The following is a 25,651-nucleotide window of genomic DNA, read 5'->3' on the forward strand; positions in this document are numbered from 1 at the left end:
TACTCATCTGACAAAGGGCTAATATCCAGAATCTGCAATGAACTCAAACAAATTTACAAGAAAAAAACAAACAACCCCATCAAAAAGTGGGCGAAGGACATGAACAGACACTTCTCAAAAGAAGACATTTAGGCAGCCAAAAAGCAAGTGAAAAAATGCTCATCATCACTGGCCATCAGAGAAATGCAAATCAAAACCACAGTGAGACACCATCTCACACCAGTTAGAATGGCCATCATTAAAAAGTCAGGAAACAACAGGTGCTGGAGAAGATATGGAGAAATAGGAACGCATTTACACTGTTGGTGGGACTGTAAACTAGTTCAACAATTGTGGAAGTCAGTGTGGTGATTCCTCAGGGATCTAGAACTAGAAATACCATTTGACCCAGCCATCCCATTACTGAGTATATACCCTAAGGATTATAAATCATGCAGCTATAAAGACACATGCACACGTATGTTTATTGCAGCACTAGTCACAATAGCAAAGACTTGGAACCAACCCAAGTGTCCATCAATGATAGACTGGATTAAGAAAATATGGCACATATACACCATGGAATACTATGTAGCCATAAAAATGAATGAGTTCATGTTGTTTGTAGGGACATGGATGAAGCTGGAAACCATCATTCTCAGCCAACTATCGTGAGGACAAAAAATGAAACACAGAAAAAAACACAAAAAGATAAGGCAGAAACAAAAATCCCAGTCACTTGCAGCAACTGTCGGCTTTCAATTTGGCTCTCCTGTTTAAACAAAGAAAAATAATAAAATTAATCTATGTAAAACATGCCATATATATTCAACTGCTACTAAATAGAAAAAGCTTTAAAACCATGTTCAATTTTGGTTATTACCGCAACGCTTATATTAAAATATGTATACTTTTAAATTTGGTTTCTATAAAAAATGGTTTCTAATCTTATAAAAGTGATTTCCTAATATTAAATAAATGTTGCCTAAGGGCTGGTTCAATCCAAATAGCAATTTTAATTATTCTGGAATTTAAAGGTGCTCTAAATTTCCATTTAACAGGGTGAGAATGCTGTATTATTACAAGTGATAAAAGTTAGAAGACATAGAGCTTATTCCGTTTTAGAGTTTACATCCTGATTATATTTTATATCCTCTTCTTGATTTCTTACAACTAGATACATATTCATTTGCTCAGCTGGAAAAAATTCTTAACATTGTTTACTGACTTTAAGTATGAACTCTACCAGCTAGTTAACAGGAAATATGTAATTAAACATTGTCTTTATCAAGTAATGTAAAAAAAAAGGGTAAGAGTAACTTTGCGGCTGGGCGCAGAGGCTCATGCTTGTAATCCCAGTACTTTGGGGGGCCAAGGCGGGCGGATCACGAGGTCAGGAGATCGAGACCACGGTGAAACCCCGTCTCTATTAAAAATACGAAAAAAAAAAGAAAATTAGCCGGGCGTGGTGGCGGGCGCCTGTAGTCCCAGCTACTGGGAGAGGCTGAGGCAGGAGAATGGCGTGAACCCGGGAGGTGGAGCTTTCACTGAGCCGAGATTGCGTCACTGCACTCCAGCCTGGGTGACAGAGCGAGACGCCATCTCAAAAAATAAAAAACAAAATACAAAAAACAAAAACAAACAAAAAAGAGTAACTTTGCAACATAGGACTTGAATGAGCGGCTGGTGATTATCAAAATCTGGCACTTAATTGATTTATACTTGTACACCCACAGCTAAACGTCTCTACCTGTTTTTCTATGTCTAAATCTAGGACATTACTTATCTACCTAGGAAGAGTAATAAATATTAATAATGTGCTATGATAAACACCCTGCACCCTTCCAAATCTTACAATAAAACTGCTTCAATTTCACTTGTTTAGCTTTTATACTTAGTTTTTTGGTTGATCTATTCTTATTTTAAGGAACCTGAACTACTCTAACAGAATCCACATAATTTTTATATTAGCCAAACTGCTTCTTTCTAACTCTGGTTCTAATAGTTATAAAAAGATAATGATAAATTTATGAAGTAGATAAAGTCAAATCTGAATTTCTTAACTTATATACTTAGAATCGGTTATAATTTTTAGATATTCTTTCTTGACAGTCTTTTCCCAAAGTTATGATGTCCTCTCTAGGTAATACTGCCACACTCATAAATTAGAAATAAAGACAAAAATGTGAAAACTACAGTAATTTAAGAGAATGTAGGTTTTCTACATGCCATTTCTATTGGCTACTGAAAATAGTGGAAATAAGTAAATAAATAGCGACCTATTCAGAAGCATCTCATGCAAAAATCCATCTTTCCGAGCCTTTTGAAGAATTTCACTGTCTTCTTTACTTATTTTAAGTTTGTGGTCTTGGAAGCTCTGAAATTTCTTTCTGCAAAGAAAATGTCTTCATTGAAAAATGCCTGAAACTCTGATTATACATATTTACTATTAAATTTTTAAATACTGTTAATTTTTCACTTATTAAATAAGTCTAATTTTAGGCCAGGCGCAGTGGCTCATGCCTGCAATCTCAGCACTTTGGGAGGCCAAGGCAGGCGCATCACTCAAGGTCAGGAGTTCGAGAACAGCCTGGCCAACATGGTGAAACCCCGTCTCTACCAAAAATACAAAAATTAGCCAAGCATAGTGGCACGTGCTTGTAGTCCCAGCTACTCGGGAGGCTGAGGCAGGAGAATCACATGAACCTGGGAGGCAGAGGTTGCGATGAGCCGAGATCACGCCACTGCACTCCAGTCTTGGGGACAGAGCAAGACTCCGTCTTGGGGGAGAAAAAATAAAAGGTCTAATTGTATTTTCTTTTAATAAGCTGGAGCTCTTCAACAAAGATGACCTTCGTGACCTCTCACGAGGAGGTCCACTCATTGGCTGGGTAGCACAAGGCCCCACTTCTATTAGGGCATACTGGCTGGAGTCCCCTGTGTCTTGGCCATAGCACAGCCTTTGACTGGCATCACACCCATTCTATGAATGGAGAGATTGACTAACCCGAGTGACTAGCTTTGAGAGCTGGTAGGACGATTAGGAAAACTGAAGCCTCAAGAAAAGAAAAGCATTTAACTCTGTGCTCTGTCCTAGAGGCCACATTGTGTTGTATCTTCTTGTCAGTTTTATTTTTTCAGACAGGGTCTTGCTCTGCCACCCAGGCTGGAATGCAGTGGTGATCAGAGCTCACTGCAGCCTTGAACTCATGGGCTCAATCCTCCTGTCTCAGCCTCCCGAGTAGCTGGGCCTATAGGCATGTACCACCATCCCCATCTAATTAGGTAATTTATTTTGAAAGCACTTTGAGAAGCACTTCACTGTCAAATCTGTAGGTCTAAAAGGAAAAGAATACATACATGTAATTGATTTCACATTGTTTTACAGTTCCTTTGTCTTCTTCTGGAATGTCATCTTTTTTCTTGGTTTCTCTTTCAGCACAGGATCTAATCTAGATATTGGAAAAGAGAATCCAATGGGTTATATGTTTATCTTCCATCTTCCCCACTTTACGTATCACATAAGAACATTCGAGATGATTTCTTATGCAGAAGAAAAAATTAACTGAGCAACTATATTCAGAAAAAGGTTCTGGCTATGTGTTTTTACTTCATACATATAATCTATATGAGTAAGTGCTATCACATGCTTCCTCCGAAGCCCTTGTGTCAGAAACACTACAGACAAAATTATTTCAGAAACATTTTACACATCAGATCCTGCTTGGCAACAAAGCAATCATTAATTAATTTAATTTTGTCCTCCAAGTGAATACACTAGGACCAAATTATCCCTAGTAGACAAGTGTTCATTTGATCAGACTGAAAGCTTAATAGCTATTTTATGTTGCACAGACTATTACCAAAGTATTAAAACTTTTAGCATTACACAACTTGTTTTTAATTAATTGGAACCCACCTCTTTTACTAGCTTCTTATATCCTCCTAAGTTTGGATAGATGTTTATTATCACATGTCATAAGTTAATTGATCTGCATTCAACAATTAGGATCACCCACAGAACAGGCAATTGGCAATGGTAAGGACTCATGTCTCCTAAGGGATCTCTGTGGCCAGAGTCCAGTTCCAGGGCTGCTTAGAAAGTGACGATAAATAACGTGTTTGTGCCAATGACATCTTTGTGACAGTTTTGATTAAAGGGGTCCCAGACCTGAAAACATTCCGTGCTAGGGCCTGTAACACAATGTTACCTTTAGTAAGAGGGATCTGTGTTCTGGCCATAAAGGTGAGGGGCTGACAGAGGTAACACAAGGCTACCTTTAGTAAGAGGGAGCTGTGTTCTGGTAGATAAGGCAAGGTCATAAAGGTGAAGGGCTGACAGAGATTAGGAGAGCCTGCAATTAAATGGTAAAGGAAAAGAGTCCTAAATAATCACTGTTCAGAGCTTCCAGGTACTAGACTAGCCAAAGGGACCCAGAAAACTTTGTATTTCCTCTGAAAATTGCTTTAAATAGTGAAAAACGCAATCTTTGTGTAAGTATCTTTGTATCTTTGTATAAGTGCAAAGCACTGCACATATATTTGCAAGTGTTGCCTTCAATAACACTTTTGTGGTGATATCCAGATGCAAAATAATTTAAACATGAAACAACAAAATATAAATAAAATTAAATGTAAGTCACAAACCCATCTGCATTTCCCCAATGACCTGTTTCCTGAGAAGCAATGTGTTATGAAATATTGAGATTGGCCTCTGGAGTCAGCTGGGCCTGGGTACACATCCTGTCTTACCACACCTTGAAATCACTGTGATTTCCAAGAACTGACTGACAAAAACCACGAGGATGTAAGGAGGGTCAGAGGCTGTCTTCTTGTCTGTAACGCTGAGCTCACATCCACCTCACAGGGGCATTATGGGAATTCAAGACTACAACACATGTGCTGGGTGCATGCAATGAAAAAATATAACATTTCCCTTCTCTGTAAGAAAATACCTACATTTTAGATTGAAATTGCTTGAGCTTTAGATTTGAAATTATTTGAAATCAAGACTATTCTAGAAAGAAAATCAAACATATGACCGGAAATCTAACATGAAGCACGTACAGAGATTTCATAGATGTTTTAAATTGCACTGGTAGTAGAGAAAAATGTAACATAAATTTTTATGCTCTAATAAGAATGAAAGGCATTTTAGAAAAGGCATTTGCCCCCCTCTTAGGGCCTTCCACTCCAGCCCCCACAATGTCTTACAGAGCAAATCTGGATCAGACTGGATGCAACCTGTGATTCCCAACAGAGACAGACAAAGCAAGGTTCAGGATGCTCAGTACTGGGACAGAATGCCAAGAAACAGAAAAACCATGTGTCAATAAGGGGGGATTTATTCTTCAGACACATCTTGGTATATGTTTATAATTAAAGATCAGTGGCTTTTGTGAGTCTAAAAAAGCCTTAAATGTTTTCATCAAATTCCAATTAACTACTTGATTTATCTAGGTTATATTAACAGTATTATTTAGAATTTCACCTTGATATGAAGATGTCTGTGTAACTTTTACAATGATGTAAAACAAAGAGTAGGATTAGGGAGGGCACAGGCCACTGGTGAAATGGATAATGCATCTGACTACAGATGAGGGAATTTGGCCTGGAATAAGGAACTTTTATTTCCAGCTTAGTGACACACACAAATTTTAAAAATAAAATAAAAATCATGTTTTATGTGATTAATGTTTCTCCTAATGCAAAGAAGACTGGTACTATTAATAAAAATATTTTTAAAATGTGAGGGCTAAGGCCCCAGAAGTTCTGCTATGATTTTTTATGTTTCATAAAGTGACTATCATCACAGAAGCTCAAGCATTACATAAATACAAATGCATATACCCCTGACATGGTAATTCTCCTTCTGGAAATTTATCTTCAGGTCCACCCGCACACCTACAAATTGATGCATATTCAATGTTATGAACTGCAGCACTGTTTATAAGAGCAAAAGACTGGCAACAGCCTAAATTTCCATCTATAAGAGACTAAATAAATTAAGGTACATCCCTAAAATGGAATATTATGTGGCTGTCAAAAAAGAGAAAGAGAGGAAAAGAAAGAAAAAGAAAAAACTTTCTACATTTAAACTAATAGTAGAAAACTCTCCAAGATATGATTTTAAGAAAAATCAAAGTCTAGAAGACTACAGAGGAGGCTACCTTTAGTGTAAAACAGTTGAAAATTATAAATATATTCATATGTTTATAAAGAAATTTTAGGAGGCTATAAAAAGAAAGGGAAAGGGGAACAGGAGCTGGGACACAGGTGAGTAAGACGCATGGCAGGCATATGTCTTCACATGTTTTTATTTGAAAACGTTGGACCACGTGTACATGTTATCTATTTTAAAAATTAGATTTTAAAATACAAGAAAACAAGAACATGAAAGCCTAAAGAGCGCATGTGGAACTACCAGAAAAAGATACTAATCCATGGAGATAATGGCAAGGTAGCGCCTAGATGCACTCATTTCTCTGCCACATTGTATAAACGAGCCATCAACTACGGGATTTATAATTAAAAATGAGTCTATTTGAAACACCACATTAGAAAAAGCTATTAACTAAATCTTTAAAGTGACAATAAATGACCATTTAACATTTTAAAGAGATACAGTCACATCGCATGTGTGAATGGAGTTATCTGTATAAAATATCATTACCTTGATCATTTCTTCTCCTGCTGTTTTACTTTTTGCTTCTATGTCTCCTGCTTCATTGCATCTAATAAAGCAGCTATTTGAAGCCAATAAAGCCATTTTCCCCTAAGTGAAACAAAATAACAAAATAGCCATGAGGATACTTCTTATAGAAGAAATATTAAGTGTTTAGACTGGATGAATCTTTTCTCCCTGATTTAAAAATCAAAGGAAAGGACTTAGAGAAAAACGTGAAAAATATAATATAAAAACATATAGAAAAGGAAACCAAAATCACCTATCATTTTACTATTCAAAGATTACCACAATAAACATTTGTAGTGTATCTTCCTAGTAGGACTTTATTCAAATATTAGCATTTTAAGTAAAATTTATTTTCTTCACAATTAGAAAACATGAAAAGGTATATACAATGCCTTTGGTGTTTTGAATTTAAGAATCAGTGTCTGAGGGACTTTTGTGTGTAAAAATATTCATATACATTTTTAGTTTTTTAATGTTTGATATATTACACTGGTTTCTATTAAACAAAACTTTAAAGACTGATTTTCTTGTGTATCTAAATCTGGGTTATAAATTTGGTTAGCTTAACTCCCTTAACAAATATAATGTTTATAACTTGTATTTGGTTGATTCTTTTGGAAAACTTGGAATATCATAACATTTAGACAAAATATTTATAAATATAATGATTACAAAATATGTTAACCTTATATCACATCCAGTTAAAAAAGTGCTGATAACATGGATTTAATTCCTTATTCAAGGTCACAAGGGCTGGGTGGTCTCTCATCTGGATGGCTCCTGGTGAGCCCTGGAACATGGCAGGGTGGTCCAAGACGATTTAAACCTGTGCCACAGATTATTCAGCTGAGTCCATTTTGCAATAGAGTTTTAAGACCCTATCATTTAAATTTAAATTTTTGAAACTCAGTGTCCTTCCTAAAAATAAAATGAAATGAACTTTCCTAAAGTGTTGTATTATTAGTGCTACCTAAGTCATCATCTAAGGCCTTAGGATATATTGGCCTTTTCTACTGGTGTAATTTTTATTACAAGTATCTCATCAGAACTAGTAGGATCATCTCAAAGGGGTTGCAACACATTAGCGGGTCATGAAATCAATGTAGTGTTTCAATGTAGTGTTTCCTGAATGGTATGGGGGGTGGGGGAAGGAATACACACAGACACACAGAGGAAGGGGTAAAAGAGAATAAGAAATATCAAGATGCACAACACAGGGATAAGTATTGGTAAGCATAACTCTTGCTTCAGTTATACATGTGTGTGTGCTGGGCTGCAATGTAAAAATGCATTTCTCAATGGGTTGGGTCAAAATTGTTTTCAAGTCACTGACTTAAGATTTTATCCTAGGGGGTGAAGAAATCAGTCTAAGTGATTACCTCTTTCTGGGGGGATGTTTGTTTAATCTGTCATCTTAGAAAACACTCTGAATTCCTATTTTCAATTCATTAGTGTACACTACCAAAGCTGCTACTCAGGCTGAGCTTATCTTCTATTTGCTTGTTCTGCAAGCTGCCCGTTGGTCCTTACTGTTTTTGATATAGTTATCTACTTTTTAAAGACTGTTTAGCACTCAAATATTTTTGTTCAATCTTTACTTCTCACACAAACAGAAAAAGGAAATTATGTATTCTGTATCAACAAAGATTTAACAAAACATCCATATACTACAACTGTCTACTTACTAAAATTAAGAATTAGTATGTATTTTTTTCTTCTTATATTAAAACTATCTTTTCGTACACTATTTTAGGCTTATGAACTGAAAGTCTTTTAGAGAGAATTTACTTCAATGAACTATTATTATTTATTTTATGCACAAATTGTCACAACTTGGTCTTAGCAAGCTCTACTGTTCGCTGACAGTATCGAATGTTTCTGAAAGCATCCATGATTTCTGCTACAAAGAAGATACTTAGGGACTATTCTGTTTTCCTACTCTGAAACCTAAAATTGACTGGCTCTTTAATGGAAATGAGATCCATATCTAGGCACTAAGGGTATACAGAAATAATTGTGGGCAAAAGTACTAATGCTATTTTTGTTGCACTCTATTTTGAGATCTCTTTAAGGCTCTATGTTCTTATTGATTTATTCCAATTTAATGTATTACAGTATTGCATACTACTTTTTCTTTTTAAATATATTATGATTGTTACAGACTTTCTGTTAAACTGACAGGAAGTTTTTATGAACAATAACAGCACTTACATTTTGAAAGACTGGTTCCCATTGTTCTCTTGGTCCAATTGCATCTGAACGCCCAACAACAAATCCATCTGAATTTATACCAAGATATTTTCCATAGCCAGATTTCAGGGCAATTCTGTACATTAATAAGATAGATAAAAGTTAAAAACTGAGAGAAAATTAATTATAGAACATCAAAACAGGACACGTGTATGTGTGTGGGTGTGTACATATCTAAAATTTCAGACTGGACATATTCCAAGTGTTCAAAAGCTGCATGTGACTCAGTGGTGATTCACTCCTCTAATCTCTGTGCTTTGGGAAGGCAATGGGATAATTGCTTGAGGCAAAAAGTTCAAGATCAGCCTGGACAACACAGTGAGACCCCATCTCAACAAAAAATCTAAAAAATTAGCTGGGCATGGTGGCGTGCACATGTAATACCAGCTACTTGGGAGGCTGACGCAGGAGGATTGCTTGAGCCTAGAAATTTGAGGTTATAGTGAGATACAGTCACACCACTGCACTCCAGCCTGGGTGACAGAGTGAGACTCTGTGCCTTTAAAAAAAAAAATGCTACATGTCACTAGTTGCTGCCATGTTGGACAGTGCAGTTTTAAATTTAGTTTTGTATTGTGCTTTTTTAATATAAACATTGTACCTTATATATTACATAACAAATATTTTTAAAATTCATCATTCTTCAATTATACCTCTTTAGTTATAAACTTCAATAATAAATTACTAAAACTTTTTCTCTTATTATAAATAGTTCTATGTACATCTATTCTGACATAAAACTGCTTTATCCTTAGAAAATATTCCTAGAAATAATTAGATCGAAGGGTATAAAATTCTTATGTCATCAAACTGTTTTCCAGAAAATGCTGCTTCCATTTACATTCTTACCTCAAATTAACAGATTATGTTTTGTATCACGGATTTTTTAAATATTATGACTTTAAAAAAAATACTTGAAAACCTGATATGGAAAAAACAGTATCCTATAAATTTGCATTTTAGTAGTCAACTAGAATAACAATTGTTTTTCTTTTCCCTTCCTTTTTAGTTTTTAGATTATCTGGTAATGTCCCTTGTCCATTTTTCTATTGAGATCTGATCGCAATTTTTCTACTGGGGTCTTCAGTGCTATGAATTCTATATAAGATACATATGAAGAGTAAGAACTCACTGCCTATTAAGATTGTTGCAAATATTTTCCTCATTTGTCAGTTAATTATCTTTATAATCCTTTTTTGTTTATAATTGTAAAGCAGTTTGAAACTATTGAATTTTTTCTTCCTCTGCTTTTATTCTTTGTCTTTCACCATACTTGTCAGACTTTCAAAGAAAGTACAGCAATAATCATCTAAATGTGATTTTTTAAAATTATGATTTCTAATCTTTTACCTTACCGAGAATCTCCTGGGATGCCAGAATTGACTTTTACTCCTTTAGACATTAATGATTATATAACAGAAATCATTATCATATTGATGTAACCAATTACTAAAACATGTAAATTCACTTTAGTGCCTTCTACCCAAATAATCATTCTATACTTTTGCACAAGGTGAGAATAAAAAAGGTTACTTTATAAAATGACTGTAAAGATAGTGAGTAAAAATATTCTTTTGGTCGTTATGATTCTGTAACATTCTCTGCTGGTTTCAACAATATTCCTTTTTTTAGTCTTCCTGTTTGCCTTTGGACTTCCAAACAGTGAGTTTAAATATCATAGCAACAGTGAACCAGGTTTTGTACTATTTGATTTATTTTTTAATCTATCTTATTCGGTGTGTGAAATTATTAATCTTCACTTTTTAACTTACATAATTTTTTTCCAGCCTAGCATTATATATTGATAGGAAACCCACTAAAAGTAGATCACAAAATCTATTTTTCAAAAAAGCTATTTTGTTTTTTATATCAAAATTACCCTGTGGGCTTAAGACAGATACTAAAATTTTTAATGTATATAATTAAATTTTTAAAATAACTGGTTACTAATTATATTACAACATAAGCTCACCTGGAATCAGATCATTTGATAGCCGCAAACTGCTCTGGAGGACTAGGGCCCTCATCAACTATTGGAGAAAAAACATTTGAAAATAAATTTGACATTCGCTATAAATATAAAGACATTATTTTGCTTTAAAAAATGTGGCTATTTTCTTCTGCAATTAAATATAAGAATATTCAGATATACTGATGTCACTGTAATACTGTATCTTTGGAATCAAGGTCTATTTTATCTTCTTTTAACTACAGTGCTAACTTTATATACTGAGTAAGACAGGGTGATATAATGCTTATTTAATAACTTTCGAGATAGCTTCTCTTTATGTTTTAAAATATAGTCATAAATAAGCACTTATTTAAAAAGCTAAATGCTTTCATTTATTCAAGGGATGGCTTTGCTGACCAAACGATACTGCTTTTTATCTTCTAATTACTTCATATCTCATTAGTGCTTCCTCTAATGGGCTAAAGAAAATGAGGAAACTTCAAATTGTTAAACGCACCCAGGTTAGTTTTGGCAATAGGTCTGAATAAAAAAGAAATTCAAACATTTTGACTCAAATAGGTTTTCTTTTTTCTTTCCACTTACTATTTTAATTATTCATCTTGTTTTGATTTCCGAAGATACTCTTCTGGAACTATACGGAATGTTTTCAAATGCTTATATTAGGAAGAGGGACTTGCCAATGTCTGGTAAATATTAAGGAATTAAAAAAAAAGGAAGAGTCAAATGCAATGGTTCCATTCCTTTGGAAAATGTTTGAGACTAGTTAGAGTTTGGCCTAAGTGAATGAATGTCCTAAAATCTACACCTGTGGCAGCCTCTTCCCTTCCAGACACAAACCTTCTTTGTGTGGAGCTCCCAGGGTAAAAAGACCATTGTCGAGTGCATGTATATAGGTTTCCTCATCTATTTCAATGGCTATGGCTCCTGAAATTTCACCAAAGTTTTTTACTGTCCACCAGATTCCAAAAAAATAAAATCAATATTTCAACTTTATATTTTAGATTTGAAACAGTTCTTTTTTGTTATTATAATATAGTTTAAAAAACTTTTTATTTTGCAGTTGTAAGAAATAATACAAAGATCTCACATATCCTTTACTCACTTTGTCTCAATGATGACATCTTGCATAAGTATCATACACTGTCAGAAGCAGGAAACTGACATTGATATAATCCATGGACCTTATTCAGATTTCACCAGTTTTACATGTACTTGTTGCATGTATGTGCACAGATTCATGCGACTACCAGCACAGTCAGGATTAGGTTTTTAAAACACAAAATAGCAACGTACATCCACGCATGGGGGTGCATGCCTGTAATCCCAGCTACTCGGGGAGCTGGGGAAAGAGGATCACTTGAGCCCAGGAGTTCAAGGTTATAGTGAGCTATGATCATGCCACCGCACTCTAGCTTGAGTGACACAGCAAGGTCCTGTCTCAAAAAAGGACCAAAACAAAAAAAAAGGCAACATGTGAAGGTACAAAGTGATATATAGAGAACGGTCTCTCTCATGATGGACCCTAGCCATCTATTCATGCCTGCTTTCCAGAGGCAATGCCTATAATGTTTCTTAAAAATGCCCCTACAGGAAGACTTTCTAGCCTAGCAATCTTTTCTTTTTTGAGACAGAGAGTCGCTCTGTCACCCAGGCTGGAGTGCAGTGATGCGATCTCGGCTCACTGCGACCTCTGCCTCCCGGGTTCAAACAATTCTCTGCCTCAGCTTCCCAAGTAGCTGGGGTTACAGGAGCCTGCCACCATGCCTGAATAATTTTTTTTGTATTTTTAGTAGAGACGGGGTTTCACCACATTGGCCAGGCTGGTCTCAAACTCTTGACCTCGTGATCCACCCGCCTCTGCCTCCCTAAGTGCTGGGATTACAGGTGTGAGCTACCACGCCTGGCCAGTAATCTTAACTATGATTTTAGATTGAAAGTAAAATGAGCAGAATCTGTGTCTATGTATACTAATTTCCAATTTGCCAATAGAAATGTTAGACGCTAGGAACAATTATTTAAGCAGTTGTTATAAAAGTTTATATCTTAATGTTAAAAAATGTCCTCAAACCTCCTCCTAAATTGTACTTTAGCTAGAGTAGAAATGAGTCAATCATTAACTGGATACGACATATTAAGGAATTCTTGTTAATTTTAAAAGGTCTGATAATGACATAGTATAATGTATAAAAATAAAGAAGAAAACAGGTGATGACAAAAAGACATACCACATTAAGAAATGTACATTTATGTGCTTATGGGTAAAATGACATAGTATCTGTGATTTTACTTAAAATTTTCGAGGAAAAAATGTGTGTGTGGGTGTGTGTGTAAATCAAACGAGATTGGCAAAATATTGATAATTAATGCTGGGGCCTGGGCACATGGGGGACTCATTATATTCTTCTATGTATGGAATAGTTTGGATATTTCCATAATAAAAAGGTTTTAAAGATTCAGTTAATTCCACTGCACAAAATTTTCTATTCAACTAAACATTTCATGATTTCCATAATAAATTTTAAAATACATAAAATTTTAGCTAAAATGAGGTTGGACCCTTACCTAACACCAAATACAAAAAAGTAACTTAAAATAGACCAAAGATCTAAATGTAAGAGCTAAAGTTAGAAAACCTTTAGAAGAAAATGGGAAAAGCTTCATGACAATGAATTTGGCAATGATTTCTTGTATAGAACATCAAAGGCACAGGCAACAAAAGAAAACATAGACAAAGCGGACTTCATCAGAATTAAAAACTTTTGTGCATCAAGGACTGCCGTCAACAGAGTAAAAGGCAACCAGAGAATGGAGAAAATATTTGTAAACTACATACATTATAAGGAATTAATATCCAGACTATATAGAGAACTCCAAAAAGACAAATACCACAATTCAAAACTGGGCAAAGGACGTACATGAACATTGCTCCAAAGATGATATACAAATGGCCAATAAGCACTTGAAAAGACACTCAACACCACTAGTCACTAGGGAAATGTAAATCCAAACCAAAATGCAATACCACTTCACACCCATTTGAATAGCTATTATCAAAACAAACAAACAAACAAAAAACAGAAACCAAGAAAACCAGAAAAACAAATGTTGGGCAGGATGTGGAGAAACTGAAACCCTGTGCAATGCTGGTGGGAAAGTAAAATGGTGCATGTATTTAAATACCACTGAAGTGTACACTTAAAAATAGAAAAACTGGCAAATTCTATATTCTGTATATTTTACTTCCACACACAAACAAAAACAATGGAGAAATAGGAAATCAAAATTAAAATTTCAGCTAAAGACAATTAAAAAGCAATAAAATTAATGGCAATTTAGATGCTTGAGTTATAGCTACAATCGTTTTCAGGAAAATAAATAATGCTTTATTCAGAATCATTATCAACAGTTATGATTAGCAAGTCTTTCTTATAAATGTAATAGTTAATGATTTTAAATTAGATTTATTTTGTATGTTCTATGACACATTGACCAAGTACACTTAATATTAAATAAAATCATTTAAATATAATATCTCATTAATGTTTTGCAAATGAAGAAGAAATTTCTGGCAGACAAGCTCCTCAAAATTTTCACACTCTGTCCAAGTAGGGAAATGATACAATAACATTACTTATAATATTGTCAACTGAAAAAGAAATTACTTTGGGCAGATGCCAGTATTTTTTCTCAATGAGATTTCAAAGAACAAGAAAGCTAAATATAGTATCATCAAGAATTAAATGTGAGCATTCTGCCTATTTTCTGCAAGTGGCCTCCATTCAGCCTTTGGAGGTATGCTTATATGTTTAACGACTAATACTTAACGGTGCCACTCTGGGGTTTTAGCTGTGAAAAAGCAGTGGATCCTAAGAACACGGGCACCGAAGTTGCCTGTTTCTACGTCAGGTTACAGCTCAAGCTGTGTATATGCTGCAGATGCCGAAGCTGAATTTAAGAGAATCCGCTCCAAAATATTACTTGCTATTTAGACACATGCTTAAAGTTATTTCCTTTTAAACCTTAGGCAGATGGTCAAATATTCCTGCTGTGTTGTTTCACAATGCATGACAAAGATTTTCACATATTTTCACACAGTTTAGAATGTTTACATATGTCTGGCATGCCTGTAATCCCAGCACTTTGAGAGGCGGAAGCAGGAGAATCAATTAAGCCCAGGAGTTCAAAATCAGCCTAGGCAACAAAAGGAGACACCTATCTCTACAAAAAAATTAAGAAATTACCTGGGTATGGTGGTAGGAACCTGTGGTCCCAGCTACTCGGGAGTCTGAGGTGAGAGGATTGCTTGAGCCTACGAGGTCGAGGGTGCACTGAGCCATGATCACCTCACTGCACTCCAGCCTGAGCAACAAAGCAAGAGCCTGTCTCAAAAAAAAAAAGCCCGATGCACCAGTGTCGTGCTGATAAGATACTACCAGGGCACCCTCATTCTAGCATCAAGGCTGTGTGACAGCTCACCTCACCTTCTGACTAACCCAGTGCTTCCGTGCTAAGGGCCCCCTTATATCTCTACCTTCATTATGTACTTGGCACAAAGGAATGATATATCTTAGATTTGGAAATGGAATTTTCTTCCCCAATCTTACTGTAGTCTAAGTACCCTTCACAGACCTTCTATTAACCCATAGCTTACTTAGCTTTAGTTCCTGGGTAAATAAAATATATGTGTTTTGCAAACTACGATGTTATAAGTCCAACTGCTTCTTAATCTAGCAGAGCTCAGTGAAACTCTTTGCTTACAGACATGCTCGTGTTTATTAATGTCACACTTGGTTTTCTCCATGTGAAAGACAGAATTTCTTTCATCCTATTTACCAATCCCTTCAGATCCTAACAGAACAGCTTTAAAAAATTAAAAGGTTTTTTTCCTTTCCCTTCACAAATAGGCACATGCTTACTTATACGGCAAGTTTAGAAAATCCACAATGCAAAAGAAGGTGGAAGGACAAAGAGAAAAAGACGCAGAAGGACTTCCTCTTCCAGCCAAGATGGACTTGCCCTCCCACAATGACCAGCCAGAAAACTGAAACTGGATACAGTATTTGAGAAAACTGTTTTTGGGGATTGGAACACGGGCAGAACAGGACTGTGATATTTGAGAAAAGGAAAATACAGAAGGCAGATCTCACACACACTTCTGTTTTCTGCCCAATGGCAGTTTCTTGACCACACGGAGAGAGGCAGAGACCTCCAGAAATGAGGCAATGACACTAAGCTGAGAGTCTTGCAGTGCTACTATGTTGGGAGTTTAGAGAATAAGTACTGGAGAAGAGGGAACTACACACAGGTGAGGCCTCAAAAGAGTATGCAAAAGTTCTCTGCAGGTCTGTGGCCAAGGGCTGGGGGGAGTGCAAGCAGTAGGCAGGCTCCACAAGGCCTCTGCAGAGTGGCTGGCACTGCTGAGGGCTGACTGGAGATGCCAGTGATCACACAAATTTGGGACACAGCAGAGTGGAGAGAACTCACCAAGTATGCCTAGAACATGTGGCTGAGGCCCATGACGATGAACCTTTCCTAGAGTAAGAGTCACTGTCTAAGTCTACGGGCAAAACCCTAACAAATAAGCACAAACGAACAAAGGCCCAGGCTTGACAGGAGCAAAAGGGTGGTCAAATAATTTAACTAGGCATCAAGACATTTAACAGAAATAAGGTTAAAATATTATGAAAATGAAAGACTGAATTTATAAGGAAGACTTAACAATCCTAAATGTCTACACATCTTATGAGAGCTTCAAAATACTTTAAGCAAAAACTGCTCCAGTAGACAGATCTAGAATTACAGCTGGAGATTTTAACATAACTCTCAATACACTGTAGGATTAGTAAAAAATCAGTAAGGACACAGAAGATATGCACAGTCACAAGTTCTACCAGTTGACCTAACAGACATCTAAGGAACACTGAACTGGCTGGGCACCACGGCTCACCCCTGGAATCCCACCAATTTGGGAGACTGAGGCGGTCGGATTACTTGAGGTCAGGAGTTTGAGACCAGCTTGGCCAACATGGTGAAACCTTGTCTCTACTAAAAATATTTAAAAAATTAGCCAGGTGTGTTGGCAGGTGCCTGTAATTCCAGTTACTGCAGAGGCTGAGGCAGGAGATTCAGTTGAACCTGGGAGGCGGAGGTTGCAGTGAGCTGAGATCACACCACTGCACTCCAGCCTGTTGGGCAACAGCGAGACTCCATCTCCAAAAAAAAAAAAAAAAAAAAAACCTGAACCAACATCCGCAGAATACACATTCTTTTCAAGTGTACATGGAAATTCACTAAGAAAGTATGTTCTCCAACTATACTATAAATGAATTAGAAATCAGCAACAATAACATACCTATAATATCTCTATTTAGTAGAAATTAAAAACAATACACTTCTAAATAACTCATGCGTCCACAAAAAGAAAAATCACAAGAAAAACTAGATAATATTTTGAATGGAATGAAAATGAAAACAAAATGTGTTGACTATAACTGAAACTAAAGTGGAATGAAGAGGTCTAACTCCCTTCTTACGAAGCTATAAAACAAGAGCAAAGTGAACTTAAAATAAGTTAAAGGGAGGAAAAAAAAAAAGACTGAAAATAAATAAAATAGAAAATAAAAAAAAGAGAAAATCAGTAATACTGAAACAGGCTTGTCCAACCTGAGAGCTGCATGTGGTCCAGGCCAGCTGTGAATACAGCCCAACACAAATTCATAAACTTTCTTGAAACATTATGAGATTTTTTTGCTTTTTTTTTTTTTTTTTGGCTCATCAGCTTATCGTTAGTGTATTTTCTGTGTGGCCCAAGACAATTCTTCTCCTTCCATCGTGGCCCAGGGAAGCTAAAAGATTGAATACACCTGTACTAAAAGATCATTAATGATCTAAAATAAATGATCTTATAAAGAATTGAGAAACCTCCAGCTAGACTGACTGATCCAGGAAAAAAACAGCAAAAACACAAATTACCAATATGAAGAGACTGCAATACAGATTAGATTCTGGGTCTTATAAAGAATTGAGAAACCTCCAGCTAGACTGACTGATCCAGGAAATAATAGCAAAAACACAAATTACCGATATGAAGAGACTGCAATACAGATTAGATTCTATGGACATTAAAAGCATATTAAAGAAAGGAATATTCTGAACAATTTTATTCCAATAAATCCAACAACTTAGATGAAATGAAATTTTCTTAAACGACACAAGTTACCAAAACTGACACAACAAAAAAATCTGAAAATATCTCTTAAAAATTTTTAATTTTCCCACAAAAAATCTAAAACCAAACCAAACAAAACCCTCTAGGTTCAGGTGACTTCACTGGTGAATTCTATCAAATATATAAAGAACAAATCATACCCATCTCACACAGCTATTTCCAAAAATAGGAAAGGAGACAGCACTTTCCATCTAATTTTATGACACGCAATATCACCTTGACACCAAAATCAAATAAAGACATCACAAGAAAAGGATACAAAAGTCCAATATCTCCCATCAACATCAATATAGAAATCTTAAAAAAAAAGAAACACAAACACCTAGAAGTCAAATCTAGCAATATCCCAAAGGACAATGCACCACAACTAAGTGGGCTTTATCTCAGGGATATAAAGTTACTTTAAAAGTTGAAAATGAAACCAATGTAATTCATTGGCAGAATGAAGAAAGCTGTATAATCATCTCAACAGATACAGAAAGAGGCATCTGACAGCATTAAACACCACTAAAATAAAAACTCCCAAGAAACAAAGTTTAAAAGGAATGTCCTCATTTTGATAAATGTTTTCTCTGCAGATCCTATAGACATCATACCATATTGGTGGACTACTGAAAGCTTTCTGTCTAAGCTTGGGAACAATGCAATTATGCCCATTCTCACGACTTCTGTTCAACACTATGGAAGTCCTGGACAGTATAATAAACCAATAAAAAGAAAGACAAGACACAAGGATTAGAAAGAAAGAAGTAAAATGATAGTCGCAGGAAACACAATTGCAAATTTCTTAGTTTTCTATATAAGCAAACCACTAGAAGGAATAAGTGAAACAGACTCATCAGACTACAAAGTCACTACACAAAAATCAATTGCATATCTACGTACTGACAGCAAACAACTGGAAAATCAAATTCAAAGGTTCTATTGACAGTAGGGTAAAATTATAAAATACTTAAGAATAAATGTTTAAACAGGCATGCAAGACTGCTACATTGAAAATTACGAAATATTGAGGCCCGAGATTAAGATGTTGATTCTCTCTCAAATGATCTGGACCCAATACAGTTCTTGAGAAAATCCAACAAGCTTCACTGTAGAAATTAATAAATAGTTAATAAGTACAAAGTTGGAGGACTCACACTACCTGATCTCAAGACTTCATGAAATTATAGCAATCAAGAGAAATATACCAACAGAAAAACAGACAGAGTCCAGAAATAGACCCATATATAGACAGTTAATTGATTTATTATGAAGATACCAAAGTGGATTAATGGAAAAAGGAAACACCAGTGGTGCTGGCACAACTGGCTATCAAGATGTCAAAAAAAAAAAAGTAAATCTTGAAACCGAACTCACAACATCATGCCAAAATTTGAGATGAATGACAGATTTAATGTAAAAACTAAAACTATGATGCCTCTAAAAGACAATGTAGAATATTTTCCTGACTTTGGGGTAAGCAAAGATCTCTTAGATCAAAGAGATAAGGCAGTAACCATAAAAGAACAAAAAATAAACTAAGCTTTATAAAAATTAAAAGCTTCTGACCATCCTGGCTGACACGGTGAAACCCCGTTGCTACTAAAAACACAAAAAATTAGCCAGGCGTGGTGGCAGGCACCTGCAATCCCAGCTACTCGGGAGGCTGAGGCAGGAGAATGGCGTGAACCTGGGAGGTGGAGCTTGCAGTGAACCGAGATCGCGCCACTGCACTCTAGCCTGGGAGACAGAGTGAGACTCTGCCTCAAAAAAAAAAAAAAAAAAAAAAGCTGCTCATCCAAAAACCACCATTAAGAAACTGAAAAGGTAAAACTCAGACTGGGAGAAAAGACTGATAACACCATCAACTCTTGGCAAGGATGTAACTGGAGCACTAATTCATTCTTGGTGGGAGGGTAAAATGGCACAACCACTTTAGAAAATTTTTGGCAGTTTCTTATATGGTTAAACATTCACCTATCCTTTGACACAGCAATTCCACATCTACATATCTACCCTAGATATCTACCCTAACTTTAGAATTGTTCATTTGCCATTTTGAAAGCAATGATTCTTCCAGAACATTAGCTTTATAGCATTCCATATTTTATATATTTTTTAAGTTACAATAATTTATGAAGATTTGAAATGCAACTTGCCAAGTTTTAAAAGAGAAAAAAAAATGTATGGAAAGAACAAAACGGAAAATAGGCTGGTTAAGTGTGTTTAGGTCAGTTTATTTCTAGTATCATTTACAGGCTACCCTGATGTTGTATTTAAGATTTTCATTCATTTCAGAGTTCACAAAATAATGATTTTTCCTGTGAAGATACTTCCTTTAAGAGACAACCGACCTTTCTTTCTTTCTCTCTCTTTCTTTCTTTCTTTTCCTTCCTTCCTTTTTCTTTCTTTCTCTCTCTCTCTCTGTCTCTTTCTTCCCTCTATTGCCCAGGCTGGTGGAGTATAGTCCACGCGCTGCAGACTCCCTGCCTCTGGCTCCCATCATTCTCCTGCCTCGCCCTGCGGGATGCCTGGGATTGCAGGCGCGCACCACCACCCCTGCCTGGTTTTTCTTCTTTGACTGGAGGCGCGGTTTCGCCATGTTGGCCAGGCTGGTCTCCAGCTCCTGACCTCGAGTGGTCTGCCCGCCTCAGCCTCCCGAGGTGCTGGGACTGCAGATGGAGTCTTGCTCACTCGGTGCTCGGTGTTGCCTGGACTGGTGTGCGGTGGTGTGGGGTGTGGTCTTGCCTCGCTGCAGCCTCCGCCTTCCAGCCGCCTGCCTTAGCCGCCTGCCTTGGCCTCCCAGGGTGCTGGGATTGCAGCCTCTGTCATGCCGCTACCCCATCTGGGAGGTGGGGAGCGTCTCTGCCGGGCCGCCCATCATCTGGGATGTGAGGAGTGCCTCTGCCCGGCCGTCCCGTCTGGGAAGTGAGGAGCGCTTCTGCCTGGCCACCCCATCTGGGAAGTGAGGAGCGCCTCTGCCCAGCCGCCCCGTCTGGGAAGTGAGGAGCCCCTCTGCCCGGCTGCCCTGTCTGGGAAGTGAGGAGCACCTCTGCCTGGCTGCCCATCATCTGGGATGTGAGGAGCGCCTCTGCCTGGCCACCCCGTTTGGGAAGTGAGGAGCGCCTCTGCCCAGCCGCCCCATCTGGGATGTGGGGAGCACCTCTGCCCAGCCGCCCTGTCTGGGAGGTCTACCACGGAGGCCAGACGCAATGTGGGGGCTGGATGTACTGGCTCACACCTGTAGTCCCAGCACTCTGGGAGGCCGAGGCAGGTTAATCACTTAAGGCTAGGAGTTCGAGACCAGCCTGGCCAACATGGCGAAACATATGAAAAATACAACAGACAAACCAAACAACCAACCCAGCAACAACAAAACAGGTCTACCCTGGAGTCATACTCTAATTTTTTCTATTTTCCTCGCTTTCTGATCCTTTATCCCACTGGCTTTTTCTTCCTCTTCCTTCTCCTTCTTCTTTGTCAAATAGAGGATTGAGTTATTATCATTGATCCATACAAAGTCCCTCTCTCATTTATTTTCTTTAATTCCCACCCTCCATTTCTATTCCCCATCTTCCCATGTGCAATCTTCCTAATATGTTTGATATGCATCTTTTTGTTTATATGTATTTTTAGAAAATGTTTATTGCTTTGTGTGCAAAAAAATTAATAAAAAATAAAAAAATAAAATAAATAAAAAAAGAAAGAGAAAACTGACTTCTACGATTAAAATGCATACATGTGCAAACAAAATAACTTGTAAAATATATTTGGTTGAATAACATTTACATTAAGACTTTAAAATTATGTATCAGAATCTCCTGCTATTAAGCAGTCTAATGGTGCCTACTAAGTCAGAGTTATAATTTTTCTCTCCTGATAATGAAGTAAAGGCATCAGTAGCATCGACTGTGCTAAAGAATAAATGGAATTTATAACTGTAGGTAATATTTAAGCACTTTAAGATGAATATGAATATATCATAAATTTCTAACTAGGAAAATATTTTCAATGAGATCTCAAGAAACGTTAACTTTTTTCAGAAGAGAGCACTGAAAAGTGACTCACCAACAATATCAAGCTGGGTTGCTTTGTCTTCTTCTCTTTTTCTCTTCTTCTCTTTGCTCTTTTTCTTCTTACTACAGCACATAATTTATATAGATGAGTTTAGGTATATTAATTTGTATGATAAATATCGTAAGATTGAAGCTTGGAAGTCTTTTAAGCTGTTTCGTTTATAAATTACTGATTTAGGAAGGCTTACATTGCTATGCCCTCTTAAATACAGTACTGAGAAGTTGCTTCAGGCTTTGTACATATTATGTTAGAGTTCAAAGCAGATTGTAGAGCCACACTGCCAGAATTTAAATCCTGATTCTTTTGCTTCTTAGCTCTGTGATTTTTGGAAAATGTACTTAATCTCTCTGTGAGTCAGTTTCCCCACTTAAAAAATTAGGATAATAACTTAACCTAACTCTTAAGGCTATTGTGAGGTTTAAGAGGTAATGTGTACCTTCGCACATTGCTGGTGGAAACGTAAAATGGTGCAGCATCTACAGGAAACAGTATGGGGTTCCTCAAAAAGTTAAAGAGTTACCACATGACCCAGCAATTTTACTCCTAAGTATGTATACCCAAGGGAAATGAAAACATACGCCCACAAAAATACTTACATAAGAATATTCACACTAGCATTAGTCACAATAGCCAAAAAGGGGAAACAACCCAAATGTTCATCAACTGATGAATGGATGAAAAAAATGTTACATCCATACAATGGAATACTACGCAGCCATAAAAGGAACAAGTGCTACAACAATGATGAACCTCAAGAATGTTATAAGAGAAAGAAGCCAGATACAAAAGGCCACATGTTGCATGATTTCTTTCTTAAGAAATATTCAGAATAGGTGATTTCACATAGACAGCGGATTAGTGGTTGCCAAGGACTAGCAGAGGGGGAGGATGGGATGTGACTGCCTTAATGGGTAGGGGGACGTTTCCTTCTGAGATTATGAAAATGCTGAGCAACTAGACAGTGGTGAATCTCTTGAACGTATACTAAAAGCCACTGACTGTACAAAAGGGTGAATTTTATAATTATGAATTACAGCTCAATAAAAAAAGGAAAAAAACAAGAGCGATTTGAAAAAAGTTAACGTGCGAAGCGCCTACAACAATTTCTTGGTACATTGAAAGTGCTATATAAGCATTAATTATGACTAGTACGATAATCTTAAGACACTCTTGTCTGCATTTTCATCATAAAGTTTTCAGAAGATAACTCTCCTCTCCTCACAGGAAATTCACAGAGTAAAAATCTCACATTTATTCAGGATAAACCTGTCATTTATTCTGGCATCTTCATGAGGCTAGACTCCTAGACAGGGTTCTCAAGGCCAGTGGCTTCAGCTCACTCCTTGATACTTTCTTTCCATCTCGCCTAAAAATACCAAAACCTCTATTTATCATGGAGACCAGGAGGAAATGCTCAACATCTGTATGTACGGTCACCCTCGGGCAAATCTGCCAGTTAAAAAAGCGGGGATGTGAATGCACAGGTATTTTTTTCCTAAAGAACTAATAAATTACCACTACGACCTCCTCCTCACATTTGGCTCAATTTATTTACTGCATATATGGTCTCTCATTTAATTCTCACAGTCTTCTAAAAGTATAAAAAATCGTCTGAAAGTATAAATGTGTAAACGGAGATTCAAAGATATTTGATCTCTTAATGAGTAAATGGAAGTTCAGACATATTAACCAACTTGCCACAAATTACAAAATCAGTAAGTGACAGAGTGCAGGTTCGAGTCCATATCCCTATCAAAGTCCATATACACCTCAACCACTGTGTGATTCATCCTGGTTTCACTCTACATATGAGGTTAGAAAAAATTAATCAATAAATTTTCTAGGAAGAGACAATGCAGAAAAGAATAATCTCTAATAAAGGAAGTTATTATCATGAACTACGAGATCAGACTAACGCAGACCCACCAGGCAGAGGCCTGGAGAGATGCCTCAGGGGACCCAAACTCGTGGGTACGGGGTCACCGGTCACCCGCCCGTCTACCCTGTTTCCAGGGTCGTCCACGCGGGAGGCTGCCCCTCTCTGCACAGGCGCCAGGAACCGCGGTCCGGCCTCCGTCCAGCCCGGACAGAGGCCAGGGCGAAGCCTGGGAGGCCACGAAGCCGGCTGTCCGCGCCACAGCTTCCACCAGACTCGCAGGGGTGGAGTGCGTCCGAAAAGAACGGAGGAGGCTCCCGCCCGAGCTGCAGGACCCACCTCTTCGCCTTGGTTCCCTTGAGCACGAGCTTGGTAGACTTCACATAGGAGTACTCGGCCATGGCTCCGGGATACTTCTGCGTGGAGAGGCTGAAGCCGGTTTAGGCCGAGTATGTTACCCGGAGCAGCATCAGGGCGGGAAGGAACAGAAGTGGAGGCGAAGCAAACACTCCCTGACAGCGTACTTCTCTCCAGAACCCGCCTCCGTCTTCACCCAAAGGCTGAATGGCTGAGAGTTCCACTTCCGGGTTTCTGCCGCGGAGCTACGGCGGCCGCAGAGGGCCGAAAGGTGTCCGCGCGCAGCGGCTCCCTGGCGCCCTCTCGAGGAGCCCCTAAGGATTCGCGCCTCCCGGAGAGGAGGAAAGCCCTCCGGAGGCGTCAGTGCTGGCGGTGGCGGGGCTTCCGGGCGCGCTGTGGAACCGCCTCCCGCTAGGGCTGCGGGCTGGCGACGGTCCCCGCGGGGGCGGGAAGCGGCTCCGGCTGCCCTCGCTGGCCTGCGGCGGCGCGGCTGGAAGCGCGGGCCACTCGTGCGCGGGTCACTCGGGGCTGTGCCTCGTGCGACTGTGTGTGCAGGAAGCAAGCAGGAAATACCCTAAAATAGAATGAAGCGCCATGTTGAGGGCCGCGGACATCGCGAGTGCTGTGGGAATGTGGGCTGAGGTGGAGAGTTATGGTGGCGCGTGTTACAGGCTCAGGGGTCAGGAGAAGCCTAATGGTGGAGGCGGAATCTGAGGAGGGTCTTGAACGCTGGGCAGCATTTTGCCAGACAGAGATAGAGGAAGCTAGTCCTGTCTGATGAAGGAAACAGGGAGGAGGCATGGAGGGAGCCGTGCAGCGCTGGTGTGAGGAGCAGCGAGCAGGCAAGGCCTGTAAAGCAGAGTGAGGGAACCAGGATAGAGAAGGCAAGTCGGGGTCCTGTGGTCGCTGAGGAATTTGAATAAAATCAGTAAACAGTTGAGAGGCATCAATTGCAAGAGCATGGGATGAAACGAGGAGTAGTCCACGGTGATTCCTCTGCAGCGGTGGGTATTATTAATCGCGTATGTGACACCAAAACCACCACACTCAAGATGTGGCTCTTTCCCTAAAGTAGAAAACAGAGACCAGTTGGGTTCCAAGCATCCACGAAGATATTAAATTCCTGATCCCTGCTGGCATCATCGACTTAGGATTGGCCGATCTCAAACCTGACTCAGAAACAAAACCGTCACAATGTGCGGAGATGAGCGTCCTTACCCACTATCATAAAGTATT

At 38.0% G+C, this 25,651-nt stretch overlaps 1 pseudogene; it reads right to left on the reverse strand.

Annotated features, from left to right (window-relative positions):
• Positions 1-445: 445 nt before the first annotated feature.
• Positions 446-24,638, reverse strand: LOC129476696 (protein FRG1-like; annotated as a pseudogene).
• Between the last annotated feature and the right edge of the window lie 1,013 nt (positions 24,639-25,651).

The sequence above is a fragment of the Symphalangus syndactylus genome, chromosome 21, assembly GCF_028878055.3.
Source record: "Symphalangus syndactylus isolate Jambi chromosome 21, NHGRI_mSymSyn1-v2.1_pri, whole genome shotgun sequence".
Classification (NCBI taxonomy): domain Eukaryota; kingdom Metazoa; phylum Chordata; class Mammalia; order Primates; family Hylobatidae; genus Symphalangus; species Symphalangus syndactylus.